The sequence below is a fragment of the Panicum virgatum genome, chromosome 6K, assembly GCF_016808335.1.
Source record: "Panicum virgatum strain AP13 chromosome 6K, P.virgatum_v5, whole genome shotgun sequence".
Taxonomy (NCBI): domain Eukaryota; kingdom Viridiplantae; phylum Streptophyta; class Magnoliopsida; order Poales; family Poaceae; genus Panicum; species Panicum virgatum.
This window is the reverse complement of record NC_053141.1, coordinates 20,031,481-20,049,587: the sequence shown is the minus strand read 5'-3', so window position 1 is coordinate 20,049,587 and position 18,107 is coordinate 20,031,481. Positions and strand designations below refer to the sequence as shown.

Sequence of the window (18,107 nt, the reverse complement as noted above, 5' to 3'; positions counted from 1 at the left end):
CAACGCTTGCGTAGCCTCTTGAAACACGCCTCTCGGTCCTCTCTACCTTCATCCTAGCCGTCCACTTTGAACTTCACATTGATGTATGTCATGCATGAAATCTTCTTTATCAATTTAAATTTACCATTGAATTTCATATGCAACTTTCCAATTTGAGACAACAAATGCACATCGACTCATGTCTTATTTACTTTTCTCTTGCTTGCTTCCCTTGTACAATAATATTCACCTCATATGACAAGTCTTCCCAATTTGAGACTATGCAACAACATATCATGTCTCATTCTCATAACATTTGCTTGTCATTTTAATTCCATCATAAGTCGAACAAGCCTTAAATAGATCTTGGAGCATTCATATCAACCATGAATACCTTGCTCACATTTTTCTTTTATACCTTTGCTTGTCACTTTGAGTCTCTCATAAATTAACAAGCTTCAACAAAATATTAGAGCCTTTCATATCAACAATGAATACCTTGCTCTCCATTTTTCTTTCTCATTCTAGCTTGTTTAATATAATGATTTTCAATGGGACATACACATTTGCTTGCAATACATAAGCTTTCTCAATTTTCATTAAATACCTGAATTAAATACCTGCTCATAATCTCATGCAAACAAGTTAGTCCTTTAATCGTGTTGTCAATCAATACAACAAAACCCACTCGGGGCCTAGATGCTCTTTCAACTCTCAAGTCTCACTCTCCCACGTGGAGTGCTCACACCGAGCTCTAGCACATGATCCGGCCGGACCACTTGTTGCTCTTCAAGTCTCGCTCAACTGGAGTTGCTCTTCGCGACTCCCGCGGGTGAGCACAGTACCCCTCACAATCACTTCTCTGGAGCACCTCACAACCTTGCAGGCTTCATGATGGAGACACGCCACCAAGCCGTCTAGGAGGTGGCAACCTCCAAGAATAACAAGCTCCACGAGCTTGCAACTCGATCGCCTAGTGCCAAACTCTTGCAATCTCTTAATGCAATGCACTAGAATCACTCACTCGCAATTGGATCACACTCTTTGCAAGAAAAAGTGAGTTAGAGGCTATCTAGCACTCCCCAAGCATGGACACTAAGTCCCCAGGGTGCCAAGACTCTCAAAATGGCCAGCCACTACCTCTATTTATAGTGGGAGGCCCCAAACTAGCCGTTACCTCAAAAAGTCATTGAAACAGAGTTTTCGCGGATTGTCCGCCTCACAGAAACCGGACGGTCCACCCTTTCAAACCCAACGGCCAGAACTGCAATGATTGCGTGTCAGAGTCAACCATTGGAGCCATGTTGGAGCTCGTCTCAACGGTCCACCCCTAGGTAGCGGACGGTCCGCCGTTCAAAACCCCAAACGCCTAGAAACTAAAACGTTTCTGACTAAAACTGGAAGTGACTTGTGGACTATCCGCTCCCCAAGGGCGGACAATCAACCGTACAACTTGGGACAACACCCAAAGTCTAGAACGGTTCTGTTCATGTTCGAACAAGAAACCGGCAGAACGTCCGCCCACCATTAGCGGACCGTCCACTGGTCTATTTCCAGCAAAACCGACCATCGGTAAAACACTCATAACTTTTAACTTCGTCAACAAAATTAGGTGATCTTGGACTATATTGAAAGCTTATTCAGAGGACAACACAAACCAACTGAATAAATGATCCAAAACAAAATGGATCAACTCAGAAATTCATTCCAACATCCAATCCATAGTTAGGAGCACAACAAAAACCCTTTTTCCAAAGCATGCCAACTCTAATATGATCTCCCACGGGATGATCATCAAAACCTTTAAGCCTTAGTTATCATTTTTAAATCATTTTTGAATAACTTTCAACACCGCTCGATCCTAGCAACGTATGCAAAGTTAGATCGCTCAAGTGGCACTGGATGACAGATATGCAAACAAGTTTTCCCCTCTTGATAGTACCGCCATCTATCCTGAATCCGGTCAAGCACTTCTCTACTCATCCTCAGACCGGTGAAAGAAATACCCTAGGTTATACCTTTGCCTTGCGCATTTCTATTTCATCTCTATTTTTATCTCCATCCTCCAATTGTCAATGCAAGCAATGCACCAACACGATCATGAATGATACGATCCACTCTATATCATCACATGACCCCTTTGGTCCATCGATCTTGACCTTGCTCGCTCTTCACCGTCGTCTCGGTCCATCAGTGCCAAGTCTTGCCCAAGCTTCACCGCCTAGCAGTCTGTCGCTTCAAAGCCTTGACTTGCCCTTCACTATTGCAAACGGTCCATCAATCCAAGTCTTGTCTTGATCTTCTCACTACAAGGATTTGACCCTGTTAGCACCACTTGCTTTCGCAGCACCACACATTTGGTTGCAATATTTGACTCTATGGCAACTAACGACATTATTGGTAGCGATATATGGGCCTTATGGCCACCAAAATTGTGTGTTGCATTAGTCATAAGCTTTGTTGCAAGAGGAAGGCGCTAATGCTACGATGGAAAAGGTAGTTGCAATAATGTTTTTCTATTGCCACAACTAGTGTTACGTTGCAATAATATTGATTTTGTGTTGCGATATCTAGGCATTATTGCCACCATTGTAAGGTTGCAAGTAGTTGTGCATATGGCCACGATGTAATTACGTTGTCTCATTCTTGACTTGCGTTGCGATAGCTATTGCTATATTGCATCTAAAAAAAGGATTAAGTGCAAGTAGTTATGAATATAACTACCATGAACATGTGTTGCTTTAATCTTGTGTTGCGTTGCAAAAGATCGTATTACATTGCATCGAAGAAGTCATTCGTTGCATCCGTGAGGATTTATTGCCACTAACATTATATGTGGTTACATTTAAGTATATTTGGTTGTCATAATATCATTTCCACTAAAATTTGTTCGTGGACATTGTGTATCATATACATGGGCCAAACATAAAAGGGTAAGGCCCGCTAGCCCACTTGGATGAGCGGTCGTTTTCCTCTTGTCGGAACCCACATGCATGCACCCCTGCGGCAGCGGTGGTCGAGGCGCTTTCGTGGGTCGCGTGGCAAAGGGTTCTAGGGGGAGTGCGGCCGGGTTGGGGTGCCGCGGCTAGCGGGACCGCGGGAGTAGTCGAGCGCGGTGGCCGGTAGTGCGGAGGATTCGAGCCGGGAGGGTCGGCGTTTTGGGAATTTCAGAGTGATCGAGATGGGAATCGATGGGATAATCCCGTGATTTCAGCAGAAACTTAAATATGGAAATTGTCTACAATCTACAATGGCGCAGAGATTGACAACCTTGATCCTCGACGCGAGCCGCAACGAAGGCGTTCGCACAACTCATTTCTAGATGCGACAAGAGATATCAATAACTTCATGAAAAAGTATTTAGAATTGAAAAAATTTTACTGCCTGGAAATAATAACTTACTACACATATTGTTCAAAACTGAAATAATCTAATAAGCTGCTAGAAATAAAAAACTAGATAACCACTTTTTTAATAAACAAATATATGAAATAAGGGTCATTAGACGGGCAAATAATTGTGCTGTAGGGGGGAGGGAATTCATCCGAATTGTTTATTTAATATTAGACTAAATATTTACTGGTATATATTTAGTTGAATGCACATGAACTTGCCAATTCACTTTATTTCTAATGTTGGAATGAAATTTCATTTGTCGCGTATAAATCTAATTGTTTTCTTACACATGGCAAACAATTGAAATATTCGATTGTCATTTATACCAAGCTAATGATTTGATTCGGTTATTTTTTATAATTATTTTTCCATGGAATACAAATTAAATATGATTGTCATTTGCTGAGTTAAGGATTTCATTTCTAAGCTAACAAATGGCCTTCCGTGGATGATGAACACAAAAAGATTATAGTAATAAAACGGTCCATGATCCAATAGTGCATCTTGGATGATTATGATATCATTCTTATAAAGGTAGGAACATATCGGGTGCAAACTAACTCGTTCCGCAAACCGTGCAAACTTTAATCTGGGCCACAAGATCAACATCCAAGGAGCATGGTGGATTGGATAATTTTGAAATTAACCGCCCACCTCTAATCACACTTTTGCAAATCTCGCCTTCCACTCCCCCTGCGCACCCCCTTGGATGTTGATCCGGTGACACAGTTTAAAGTTTGCACAGTTTGCATAAAAAAGATTGGTTTGCACCTAATATGTTCTCTATAAAATTTAATATTGTTAAACTGATGTGTTCAAACTAATCTTTTAAATATTGTTGCTTACCCAAGAAATAGTAGTATTTGTACTCTACTTTTTTTGCAGGAAATTGATGGTCAGATTAATTTGATTAACGTGTACATCCAAAAACATGAGTCGGCCATGTTTTAAAATGGAATATTAGAGATGGCCGGTCAAGATTTCGATCAGATATAGTTAATACATACGAGAATATGTATTATTGGAACAACCACATATTTTTTTAGATTACACAGTACAACTCAGGCACTCACAACGCACGCGCACGCACGCGCACGCACACTCACACCCCTATGAACACACGTATGCAAACTCTACCTCTATGAGCATCTTCGAAGACTAAGCCCAAATAAAAATAAAAATATTATATTTGAGGGGTAAAATAATTAAATTGACTAATACTATATTAATGTACTAATACAACCTCAGCTGGGCCCACGACTTGAAATCGGGGTAGGCCCAAATTGACGGTCCAAGCAGCAGATCAACGGCTAATATGGTCCAGGCCGGCCCACCTGATCTAGGACTCCTTATGCAGGGAACAGCGCTCGTCTCCATTCTTCGCCCACCAGAAACCAAACCCTAGCCTATCTCAAAAAAAAAAAAAAAAAAAAAAACCCTAGCCACTACTCCGGCGGCGGCGCTCCTCCTCCAAGGCAGCAGCCCACAGCGACGGCGGACCACGCCCGGTCTGCCCTACTCCCATTCTCCCTCCCTCCCTCTCTCTCTCTCTCTCTCTCTCTCTCTCTCTCTCTCTCTCTCTCTCTCTCTCTCTCTCTCTCTCTCTCTCTCTCTCTCTCTCTCTCTCTCTCCGGGTGTCTCAAGCAAAGGGCCATGGCCTCCGTCCAGCTTGGAGGATCTTGGAGCGCGTGATGAGGGACAGGCGCGACACAGGTGTGCAGAGGTGTCGCTGTCCCGTGCTGCACCGAGGAGCAGATGCGGTGCTCTGTCACCTATGAATCACGAAACGCAAGTGTAAACGGGAAAGGTGCTGCCTTGTCTCCTCTGAATCCACCTGAGATTTTCTGTGAAATAAGCAGTTTTCCTGCCTGCTATCGTGATTTGCACCTTTCTATTTAATCCCTGTGTTGTCTCTGATGCTTGACAATAATTATTTAAGCTCCAGTTGTACTGCGGTCGATTAATTTTCCAGCTATTAACATAGACATATCAACTGCATGCAAGTAGGATTTAAGGTTTCATGTTCTTGACCAGTGATTTTGTAGCCACAACTAATCAAGATTCCTCATTTGTAAGTAGGCAATTTGATACGACAGAGGAATATCAGGATTTTGTCATATTCCTTGCACACTGGCCCATACATGATAATGATGATATTAGCATTATAGCTGGGAGACGGTGAATTTTGGGTTGGTTTCCCAACTGTTCATTTTTTAATCTACCAGCATATAAGTCTGTATAATTAATACGTGGAGTCTCTGAAAAAGATGCTGAACTTGGATTGTTCTACATGATCTTGGAAAGAGGACAATCTCTATATATATGATCCAATCTTGGAATTTTTGAGAACTTGGATTGTTATTCGCTTTCCTGTGTTGAAGTGTACAACAGTTCCTGAAAAATAATTGTGTCTTCCTATATGATTTATGCTTGCAGGCTGGCGGGTTGTCATATGCTGTGGACTGGAGCACCGGAGGCTTCAGTCTGAGCACCTGAGCTCGGTATAGACTTTAGACCGACTTTAACCGGAAGCTGCCGCTATCTTTGTTAAACCTCGATCAGCTGACAACACTCTTCGCTGCAAACAACCTATTGCATACTGACATGATTGCTTTATCTGGTAATAAGCAATATAATTAAATAGAAATTAGATCAACTCCCATCTAAATTGTTGCTCCAACTACCTTATTCGCTTCAAGAAGGTTGCCCCAACTATCGTACCAGTGTAAGTGCAAGTACAAGCAACAGGCTAGATTTCCTCCCCCGTCCAACACATACTTGTGTGTGCATTTTGTTTATACTCTTTTTTTTTCAATTTTTAAATCATTGTAACATTGCTGGCAGATGGCTCATCAACTTGTAGTAACTAGTAGCATTTCAAATGTATTACTGTTTGTCTTTTGGTTATTTGATTTATATTACCAAATATCACTGTAGTGTTAGCACATAAATTATACTAGAGTTTTAGCAAATGCCACATGCAGGATCTAGTGTGCTAGTATTCATGTTGCCAAGATAATTTTATTGTTTTTCTATTTTAGTAGTCCTTGCTGCAATATTTATTTTATTGTATGTGTGTTCATGAATTGCAGGAAATAAAGCGCGGATAGCCAAAATATTTAGAGAAAGCTTTATGCCTATACACTGGTGATGGAGTTACAAGAATGAAGAATTATAGAAAGGTTTATTTGTGACTACCGGTGCTGATGGGGCATGAAGAAATCTATAAGCGAAATCATAATTAGTGCTATTTTATTATGCCAAAAATAGTTCGCAAACTTGTATTCAGTTGTGATGTTTTATTCTACTGTGTGGTCATATTTATTTTAGCAGTACTTTGGTTATTATGTTATTTACTTTGGTTGAGACATGTATTTGAAGTTAATGAAGGTTTGAGTTCTTATATGTGATAATGAAATCTATACTCATGGCGCAATTATTATTTTGTAACACTAATTAAATTTCTAGCTATAAAATGAAATTGAAAAGGGGCCGACCAAAGTGCCCTTGTTGCAACGAACTACTGTTACCACCAACAATAATTTGTTGCATTTTCCATCTATTACCACCAATAAGGATTCGTTGCATTACCTTTTATTGCCACCAGGAAATGAATGTGGCAATTGTGGCTCGAGCCACCAATTTTATTACGTTGCAATATTTCTTTGATACAATGGAGCACACTACATGGCAATATGGTCATATTCCCACGCAACTGTGGGGTGGGAATAAAGCTATTTTGCAACAAGTTCATTCATGGCAATACTCTCATATTGCAACCATGTTTTTCGTCGCAACAATAACTCACGCAACCATTCTGCTGGTCGCAATATCTATGCTTGCAACCATATTGCGCGTTGCAAAACCATTATATTGCAACACCACACTTAAAAGGATGCAAGAACCTATTGCACCGTTCCAAATGCAACCAAAAGCTAACGACCATACACAGATGCAATTGATTCATATTGCAACCAAAATTGCCATATTGCAACCCAATATAGGCGTCACGACCGGGCTGTATCCTAGTAGTGTCTCCACTTTGGTCACATGACTCCATGTTACGTCTCATATGCAATGAGCTCCTCCTCATCATCACCTGTGGACTAATCACCTGTGTATCTCCATATGCCGCATTATTAGTCCACCTAATGTTGTTACTCAATTACTAAAACCAAACGAGGACCTTTTAGAGGCCGTGCTGCTTGCCCGATAGGCCCATGACACTCATTCTAATTAGTTCGCGGCGGCCGCGCAAGGCAGCCGCGATGCCCTTCGCGGTCGGCGGTGCTCGCGCACCGGTAGAAAAGGGGCTATCGGTCCACCCTAAAAGCATCGATATGAAGTAGACCTGGTACTAATGCTAGCACTAGTACCGGATCTAGTTCATACCAGTATTTTTGAGATGGACCAAAGCCTATGTAAGGCTTTAGTAACGGGAGGTAACACCACCAGGTACTAATGTTTAGCCTTTGGTACTGGGTGGGTAAGTGTCATCAACCTATGGGTTACTTCGAAAGAAAAATATCTCTCTTCCCACGATAAGTATTGTGTATGTGAGAGGGTAAAGGAGGTATACGGTGAGAGGCAATAGGTCCTGAGTTTGAATCTTGATAGCCGCATGTATTTCGCGTGACTTATAACTAACGCATGTGTGGATCTCTTCCCGAATTTAATATAATTTTAACAAAAAATAATTTAATACTGGTTGGAACCTTCATCCGGTACCAAAGAGAGACTTTTGGTTGGATGTTTTCCCCGGTGATGAAGACCAAGACTTTTAGTCTCGATCTCATAGTATCAGTTGCAAAATTGGTACCTAAGGGCGAAGGGGATCTACCCAGAGAGGGGAAGGGAGAGATTGGGGATGAGAGGAAGAAGAAGATAGGGGTACTTTGGTCCATAAATTTTAAGATACACATCGAAAGGATAAGTAGTGGATTGTTTTAAAGAGATGTAAAATTGTAATGGCACGATTCTAAATAAACGAATCGTAATAGCAGATCAGTAAACTTGAGAAATTGTAATGTCACGATTCTAAATAGACGAATTATAATGTCAGATTAGTGAACAGAAGAAATTGTAATGGCCGATTCACGTGTAGTACTTTTTCATCAGACAAGATAGCTCCACGCCTCTCTCTGTAGCTCAAAAATTGACCCATAGGTAATCACATAAGACTATATATTACACTAAACATAGTTCTTTTTCCCCAAGAATCTTGTTTCTTCGAATCTGGAAAGTTAAAAAAACAAAAGTTAAACTAAAACATTATGTGTTGTCGTCTCACTCCCAGCACAACAGGATACAAGCAACATTGGATGAGTACTCATTATGTGTACTCTCTGATGAGTATCCAGATCAAAAAACGTAACACAATACTACTCTCAGTCAGTTAAACCAATAAAATTATCAGGCTACAAAGGTTAGAGAAAGTGGGAGACAGAACAACTTAAGTTCAGAAACTAATGTGACAATAGGAATTAGCATATTACTAAAGAGTATTGGTTGACATCTGGTCACAGTTATTTAGAGTTAACAGCTCTGATTTTAGAACAGTAATGAACAAAATGGGCATGGAAGACATTATAATACAAGCTATGCACAGAATTAGTGACCACAAACACTGCAGAATTAGCGACCACAAACACTACAAATTGTATGGGAAATCAAGGACGCCAGCTTCCTACTGCTTACACAAGGACTAAATTCCAATTCCAATTACAGTGCATGCAGCTTAATTCCAATTCTCAGTATCACTATGATCTTACACAAGGACTGCTTGTTCAGAAGTAATTCAAATGGTTAAATTTTGAAGCAAAGTCTGATTGACATACATATATAAACACAGAAACAAAGTGTAGATGGCAAGCACGAGCGCAGTATCCACGTCCTGCCCACACTAGATGTTGGGTGCTATATGCTGGCGCATGCACTTGTGAGTCTTTTATCATGTACTATTAAAAAAGATGGTACTTACATGTGTACCACTAAAATGTTCGTTCGCACTTGTGTACCATTATGTGAACTTTCTTTGCTCCGTGTACCATTCTGTCGTTGTTCCGTCCAAATTCCCCCATTAGTCAGTCCTGATTTGTGGGCCCGTCCTCTTTTTATTTTCTTTTCTCTCTCTGTTAATCTCTTTCGGGAGGAAAATAGAGGGGAGGAGGCCAGGCAGCACTAAGCAGGGCCGGCGGCCACCGGTGAGAAGTGCTCCGCCTACACGGCGGGCGGAGGGCTTCCACGCGCTTCTGGACTCCCGCCGAACACTCCACTCCGCCTTCTTATGCTCACCGCTCTCCGGCGCCGAGGCACCGTCCAAGCCGACACACTAGCTGAAGCAAAGTCATTGCCGCGTATTGTCAGAGAGTTTGAGGAGTAGCAGAGAGCAGCAGCCGTGAATCCGGACAACATCACGCACAAGACCAACGAGGCGCTGATGGCGGTGCACGAGATGGCGTCGGAGGCCGGCCACGTGCAACTCACGCCGCTGCACATGGCGGCGGCGCTGGCAGCGGACAAGGGCGGCATCCTGCGCCAGGGCATCACGGGGGTGTCCGGCCACGACGAGGCCGCCAGGGATTCGTTCGAGCATGTGCTGGCCAACGCGCTCAAGAAGCTGTCGTCGCAGTCCCCGCCGCCGAACTCGGTCCCGGCGTCCACGGCGCTGATCAAGGTCATCCGCCGCGTGCAGTCCGCGCAGTCTGCAGGCCGCTTGCGCGAGCGTGCGCACGGCCCCTCCAACTCCGACCGCCACACAGGCGCGAGCACGCCTCGCCGGGCGCCGCTGGCCAGCCGCCGGCCCTGCTGAGCGCGGCAGCATGCCTGGCCTCCTCCCCTCCATTTTCCTCGAGAAAGAGATTAACGGAGATTGAAAAGAAAAAAAGTGGGTGGGCCCACAAATCAGGGCTCCCTAACGAGGGAATTGGACGGAACAACGGAACGGTACAGAGCAAAGAAGGTTTATGTGATGATATATAAGTGCGAACGAACTTTTTAGTGATATACAGGTAAGCACCATCTTTTTTAATGGTATAAGATAAAAGACTCACAAGTACAGACTAATTTTGGTAAGCAAAAGTACGGGTCTCTGAATTACCTCACCCCCGGCCTCCCCCCTCCACCACCACCGAGGAACTGCAGCCAAAGCCTAGGCCGCCTCCCTCTGGCGCAGCCTGAGGGAGACGCGGATCCGGAGACTGCGGCAACCCGACACTCAAGCATTGGCGCACTGCTACGCGTTGAAATTGGACTTGGTGGGTGGGTGCCCGTCGCCGCGCGCGGAGGCTTGCCGCACAGGTCGCTGGATGGGATGGGTGGATGCCCGTTGCCTCGTGCAGAGGCTTGCAGCGTAGGTCGCCGTGGGCCGGCGGGCGGGGATGTCGCGGTGGTGGCGGCTGCCGCGTCTTTTTTTATTTTTATATTTTTCAAAAATATTTTTTACAGAAATATATTTTCAATTTCACAATTTATAATTTTATACCTCTACCGCCCGGTAGGGGGGCCGGCTGCCGCCCAGCAGAGGGGTGGCAGAGACTTATATGTAAATAAAAATAATTTTTATTTGCGCGGATGTTTTTTGCGGGAGCCTGCCGCCCCCCTGCCGGGCGGCAGGCCCCCTGCCGGCCTGCCGCCCGGTGGAGTGGCGGCAGGCTCCCCCTCCCTGCAAAATTGCAGCAGTGGGCCATTAGATGTGGTTTTAGATATTTTGGATACAAATAAAAACCATTAGTAAAGTACATCAATATGAAAAGTATAAGTTAGCAATTCATACACATACGCAAATGAGAACGAAATAGGTGATGCATGAGAATAAAATAAGTATAACATGACGACATGTCCATAACAAAAATACAGAAACAACTAGAATCACCTCCTAACCACCCCGGCCACCCCGGCCATGTCGACCTCTTTTACGCTGAGCGTGGACGTGGTCTGTAGAGTAGGTGTGTCGCTCTAGAGGCCCTACGTCTCTACCTGGACGTCCGGTGGCCACAGGTGTCTGGAAGGTAGGATCGGCCTGCTGGTTAGGTGTAGAAAATAACCGACTCCAATCTTCGAAGTTCGCCTCAAAGGTATCCTGTGTGGGCCCTATACAGTAGCAATTAAGATATCTTAATCATCGTCGTATAAGTCATATATTTGGGTACATATTCATCATACGTACCTGTTGGTGGTGGATACAAAGAAGGGCCCATATCATGAAGCTGGTGGTGCGATCCTGTTAAAGTTGAGAAATTATTTAAAATATTCATAGAAATAAGAAGAACATGATAAATTCGGGCTACGGATTAGGTATTTACCTTGCGTTCCTTCTGCTGTCGCCGTAGGGTAATACGAAGAAGGTCCCGCATCATATAACTATTGTGATCCTATATGTAAATATAAAAGGAATTAGACTTCATACCACAATTAATTGAAATTAAGATATGAACTATATGTTTACCGAAAGGTCGTGGTGGTGCCTGTGTTTGTTGAAATGACATCCCTGCAGCTGGTGCCATGGTACTAAACTGAGTCCCTCCGTGAGATTGATAAGGTGGGTGTGCATCACCTGTATGGACTGAGAATTAATTGTTGGCTTCAAAGTAGGAAGTCAGTAAGTATCCTCACGTACCTGAATAATGCTGCTGAGACCAATAAGGTGCTTGGGAAGACTGCTGCTGTGTGGGACCACAAGGAAACGAGGTCGAGGCTTGAGACGAACCGTACGAGTCATCGTACGATGTCCGGCTACCAAAGGCTTCAATCATGGAATGGGCTCTTTGTGAAACTCGGGTCCAGGCCGACTCTTGCTCATTCCTATCCATCATAGATCCCGCTCGAATCCTCATCAAATTCGCCCTAGCATCTACGTCCATCAACCTACACATTTCAAACTGCAAGCAAGAAAAAAAGACATTAACACTATAATCCAAAGTATTTGAAAAGCTATGATAACTTTGACTCACCGCCCCAGTTAATGCCTCATCCCTATGTCGTGCGTAGCCATCCTGTGCTGTTGCAACATGCGGCTGTGGTTGCATGTCAGCATATATCAAGCGGCAACGAGTCTGAGGCTGGTACCAGCTCAGGTACGCCCTGTACGAAACCTCTGTGTGTGCAGGGGTCGCAAGCGCCACGTTCTCCTCTGCCTGATCCCAGCCATCGACCCAAGGCTGCACCCTTGTCACCCACATGTTGGAGAAGGGTTGCCCAGTCCTCGACAAACTAAATATTGAAAACAATTTAGTCAAATATGATTAGTTAACTATACAATGCATAGTCACTGAAATAACATATGAATTGTTACCTGTGGTCACGGCGTTCGACCCGATCCAATGCTGATGGCACAGGATACAACTGCCTCTGACCGAACTGTCTCCTAACTCTGTCCGGGCAGTGAGCCTCAATGTACACGTCGTACACCAATGCTGTAGTTGTCATCCAAAAGGCCTGGTCCTGAAAGCAAACCGAAGATATCCTGATCGGTGCACGAATGTTTATAGCCAACTCGGAGTAGGGCTCCCACACGACGTCTTCAGGTGTCAACCGATCAAACTCAGCCACAAATTCAGGATAGGCCCGATGAGACTGTATGTGGGCCCATCTCTTCTGCACAAAGTTAATAGTAATATGTACCAATAAGAAATACAAAGAGGGTCAAACAAAGCAACAGAATTGCCAACATAATAGTACGAGTAGCAGTCATTTCCGTACCTGATGAGCGTACCAGAGAGTCCCCATAGTGGGCCTATCGTCATCGGTGTCACCGTACATATCCAGCTCATACGGTGAGTGGTCGACAAGCGGGCGACCAATAGCTATCCTCTCGTACGACCAAAGTTGTAGCAGAATCGGACATCCTGTAAGAATTACATTGTGCTTATTTTGCACCGATGCCTTGCAGAGGCCACGGTACGTGGCTGCAAGTACCGCTGAACCCTAACTGTATTAAGGCATTTCCTCCACAGCTGCCTCTGCGATCTCCTGTGCGTAAGGCACAAGCACCCTATCCACATAGGCCACGTGTGAGTTGTTGAACATTATGTATCCAAACAACCACAAAAGGTATGCCTCAAGGGATCGAGTGACGCTATCCTCATCAGCATCATGTACCTGGAACTGCAGGATCCATGACTTGGCAGACCCTGTTGCTTTTGGGTGCTCTTCTACATCAATCGCGATGTCAATATTTGCAAAACGCTCTTCTAGATCGTCCAACCACGTAGGCGGGACGACGCGAGGCCCTACGACATCCCCACTGATAGGAAGACCCAGCAGCATTGCAACGTCCTGTAGGATCGGTGTCATCTCCCCACAAGGGAGGTGGAAGGTGTTTGTCTCAGGCCTCCATCTATCAACCAGAGCCGTCAGTAGGGACCTGTCCAGCTTTACTGAACCACTCTCAGCAAGACGACCTATAGTAAGAAGATCATCCTCACTCAACCTGAAAAATAGAACGATCAAAGGTAAGTACATTATGTATGAAACTTATACGAAACAAACGTATTCTTAGAAACATAATCCGACGACATATCACCTGGGCACCCATCGTGGGTCAACAGGAATAAACTCCGCTGGTGGACGTGGACGCAGCACGTTAAGTTTCAAGCGCTGAACCACTGCAAGGAAGGACCGGTGCGACGAGTCTATGACTCCGTCAAGTAGAGCTGGCGTATCTTCGGCCATACCTAACACAAAAAAATATAAGTTTTCTGCATTTTCTACAATTTTTCTGCATTTTTCTACAATTTATCTTAAATTTTCATAAACTTTTCTAACATTTTCTTGCATTTCCTACAATTTTTGCACAATATATTTTTATAAATATATTTTTCTAATATTTTCTAAATTTTTCTGCATTTTCTACAATTTATCTGAATGTTTCATATACTTTTCTAGCATTTTCTACAATTTCTGACTATTTCTCAAAAAAATTTCTCGTATTAAACAACTAATCAATACCACAAAATTGGTTGGTAAACCTAATTGGTTTTTCTAAAAACTAATCTTAATTCTATCTAAATTATATTAAAAACATTACCTAAATCGCTAAAATATCATTACTGTTGCATACACTAATTATAGAATTAAACATACAAAAAATTTAGATCGAGAAAGTTGAGAAATATTTATTACATGCGGTTAGGATCCAAAATCCGGCAGGGCTTCGCCGTTACAACTCCCTCCCTCACCCCTCCTCTCTCCCTCCCGCTCTCTGGATGTCGTGAGAAGCAAATGAGGGGGGGAGGGTGGAGAGAAGTCTTTTATACAGTGTGGGGGAGCTTGCTGCCCCCCTGCCGGGCGGCAGGCCCCCTGCCGCCCGGTGGAGTGGCGGCAGGGGGCCTGCCGCCCGGCAGGGGGGTGGCAGGCTCCCGCCAAGGGCCTCCGCGCAAATAAAAATTATTTTTATTTACATATAAGTCCCTGCCGCCCCCTGCCGGGCGGCAGGGGTATAAAACTGTAAATTATGAAATTGAAAATATATTTCTGTAAAAAATGTTTTTGAAAAATATATAAAAAAAAAGACGCGGCGGCTGCCGCCACTAGGTTGAGATGAGAGGAGCAGGAGTGTCGCTATGGCTGGACGTTCGGGTTATCCGAAAATTTCGGGTCGGGTTTTTTGGGTTTTGAATATTTCGGGTTTTGAAAACTGTAACCCGAAATTTGTTAGAAATAATTGAAACCCGACAATTCGAGTTCGGGTTCGGATTTACTCGATATACCCGAATTACCAAACTGTGCACAACACAGGAGAAGGGGCCTCGCTAGTCGCCGCCGGGAGAAGGAGCCTCGCCGGGCTAGAGAAGGGGCCTCGCCGGACGCCGGTCGCCACCTCGTCGCCGGGAGAAGGAGCCTCACTGGACGCTGGTCGCCCCCTCGGGGTCGAGGGGAAGGAGCCTCGCCGCCGGGAGAAGGGGCCTCGCCGGACGCCGGTGGCTGCCTCGGGGTCGGGGGGAAGGCCGGAAGGGGTAGGGGGCTTGCACGGTTGCACGCTCGCGGAGGCGTAGGAGGCTGTGGCTTTGGCGGTGGCGGACTGGCGGAGGCCGGCGGACACCTGGGCGGGCGATGGCGCTGTCCTGTCCGCCGGGCAACTCGCGAGTCGCGACTCGCGACAGCGCAGACCGCAGAGGGGTTGTGGCGGCTGGGGAGTGGGGAGGGGGTGCGTGGCGTGGGGGTGTGAAGCTAGGTTAGGGTTGAGGAGGTTTGGTTTGGTGGGCTGGGCTGCTTGCAATGAATAATTGGGCTGAGCTGTTTTCGGGTTGTTCGAGTATTTCGGGTACCGTGGCCCAATACCCGATTACTCATATTAATTTCGGGTACCGTGGGTTCAAACCTGGATTAGGGTTTGGGTATTTCGGGTTCGGGCTCGAATTTTTCGAGTTCGGATTTTGAGTTTCAGATATTCTGCCCACCCATAAGTGTCGCAGATCTTGCGGGTTTCTTTGCTCGTCCACGGGCTCTACAGCCCGTTCAATATTGGGCCACCAAAATTTGGCAGTTGGGCCGCCGTCGGCCACCAATGATCCTCGCACAACTCCACCCCATTTAGAATCCTCTAGACCATCAGGAACGGAGCTGGCAGAAGAATGCTACAAAAAAGACGAATCTTCATTCAAACCATGTATGTATACAAACTGAAACGAATAGATACAGTCATGGCCATGGAAATTCTTCCAAATGAAACTGAAACTGAAACCAAATGCATCCTCAACTAGTGAGGAGTACGTCAACGAAACCCTAGCTGATATAAACATCGATATTTCATCCAACCAACTAATTCTATGCCAATGCAAACGATTCTAATAATTACAATTGAATACACACAATTCTAATCCCAACCAAATTGATTGATTATTCCAATACAAGAGATCCCAATCGAAATCTTGGAGGGGACTGTCAGTGAAACCTTACCGGAGAAAGTCGGCCGGACTCATGGGAAGATGAATCGGCGTCGGCGTTGTCGGAGTCTCCACCGCTTCCAGATGCGCCACCACGCGCCGTTGATTCTTGGGAACCAGATCCCGGCGCAGCCGCCGAACCACTAGAGTCGCGGGACACCTGCCTCGACGAGCCTGCTGCACCGGCCATGCCCCACCTCCGATTCTTGTAGAAGGCGTAACGGACGCAGGGGTTTGCAGAGCAGCATGCGAATGGATCTGTCTGCTCCTCCGTCGGTGTCGGCGAACTCACCTCGAAAGAGATCGAAGGGGTTGGGGCCCTCAAACCGGTCGGAGACGGACTGCGGCTCACGCTGCTGCGCCTTGGTCCGGCCATCCCCGAGCAGGGGGACCGGCTGGCGGCGGACCGGCCGAGGGAGGGCGACGGAAGGCGAGGAAGACGAGAAGGCACGGAACGAGCGAGAGAAGAAAGAAGGCCGGTGAATCGAACGCCGCTCACCCCTTCCTTTCAATCCATTTGTAAATGGCCGACATTGGGTAAGGCTATGTAACATCTCGCCTCCCCGAGGCCGGGCCCGCTTACATCTGGCTGCTTTCTAGGACATAGACTGTCCTCACAGACCAACACCAGTCTTTTCTGCACATTTTGTCCTCACTCGTGCGCACCCGGGAAGAACTTTCCGGTCGGTCACCCATCCCCAAATTTCTCTGGGCCAAGCACGCTTAACCTCGGAGTTCTTTGGAGACCGGCTTCCGGAAAAGAAGTTGCAACTTATTGGTATGAATATCCTATTAATCCTATTAAGCCCTGGGCCGGGGTGTCACAGGCTACCGATGGGAGCCGAGCGGTGGTCTGACCGCGTAGGCCAAGTGCAACCAAACACCGACCCAATGTCTCCACAAATGCAGGACAACCACCTACCCAAGAAACCAAACATAATCTTAGATTGGGCCAGCATTTAGATACCACCCAACCAAACAACACACCTTGGCCCTATTAACACTGCCTTGGGCTGCCCAGACTAGAAAACTAAGCATGGCTAGGATAAGCCCAGCAACCAAACACACCCTTAGGAACCCGTGAAATCTATATATCTTCCGGAAGTTTTTTTTTTCTAATCATCTTCCAGTGTTTGAGATTCATACAAATCAACTGCAACCCTTGGATCCCACCTAAACCCTAATCCCCACCTCCTTCTCCCTTCTCCCTCCTCCCTCCCACTGCCCGCCGCCACCTACCGCCGGGGGCTGCCCCGCGGCCGTGCACCGCCGCCCCGACGGCCGTGCGCCGCCGCGCCCCTGGCCCGGCCTCCTCCTCCTCCCCCTACCCCGTGCACCACCGCCACCTCTGCTCCCGGCGGCTCCGTTCGCCGCCGCCTGCTCCCGGCGCTCCGCGCCGCCCGCGGCCCTCCCGTGCCCCGCCGCCGCGGCCCCGGCCGCCACCGCCCCTGCTCCCGGCGCTCCGCGCCCCCGCGGCCATCCCCTGCACCGCCGCTGCCGTTGCGCCCTCGCGGCCGCCCGCCGGCCGCCTCTCCGCCGCGCCTGGCTGCCTGCGGGGAGCGCTGCCGCCGGCGCCGGAGTCCGGAGAAAAGCTCTCACCCCCCTAAAAAAATGTTGACGTAGGTTTAATAAATGTTGAATCTATTATATCCAAATATTGGAATAGTTTATAAGAGATGTTGAATTCGTTATGTCAAAATGTTGAAATATTTTTAAATAATATTGAATCTAATTTGGGCCTAATACGCTTTAAAAATAAATGGCTTATCTATCGACAAATCGACAAGATAGATAGGAACTCCCTTACGAACCCGCCCCACCTGCAGTCAGATTTTTGTCCCTTGGATT

General features: G+C 46.0%; 1 long non-coding RNA gene across 4 annotated transcripts; it reads left to right on the top strand.

Moving 5' to 3' along the window:
- Window positions 1–4,763: 4,763 nt before the first annotated feature.
- LOC120712025 lies at window positions 4,764–6,793 on the top strand. 4 transcript variants are annotated; one of them, XR_005690590.1, is made up of 4 exons: window positions 4,764–4,883; window positions 5,044–5,182; window positions 5,812–5,995; window positions 6,468–6,793. It is a non-coding gene; the product is annotated as an uncharacterized LOC120712025 (long non-coding RNA). The 4 variants fall into 4 exon arrangements; XR_005690591.1 differs by lacking the exon at window positions 4,764–4,883 and having other exon boundaries at window positions 4,925–5,182; window positions 5,812–6,100; XR_005690588.1 differs by lacking the exon at window positions 4,764–4,883 and having other exon boundaries at window positions 4,929–5,182.
- The last annotated feature ends 11,314 nt before the right edge of the window (window positions 6,794–18,107 follow it).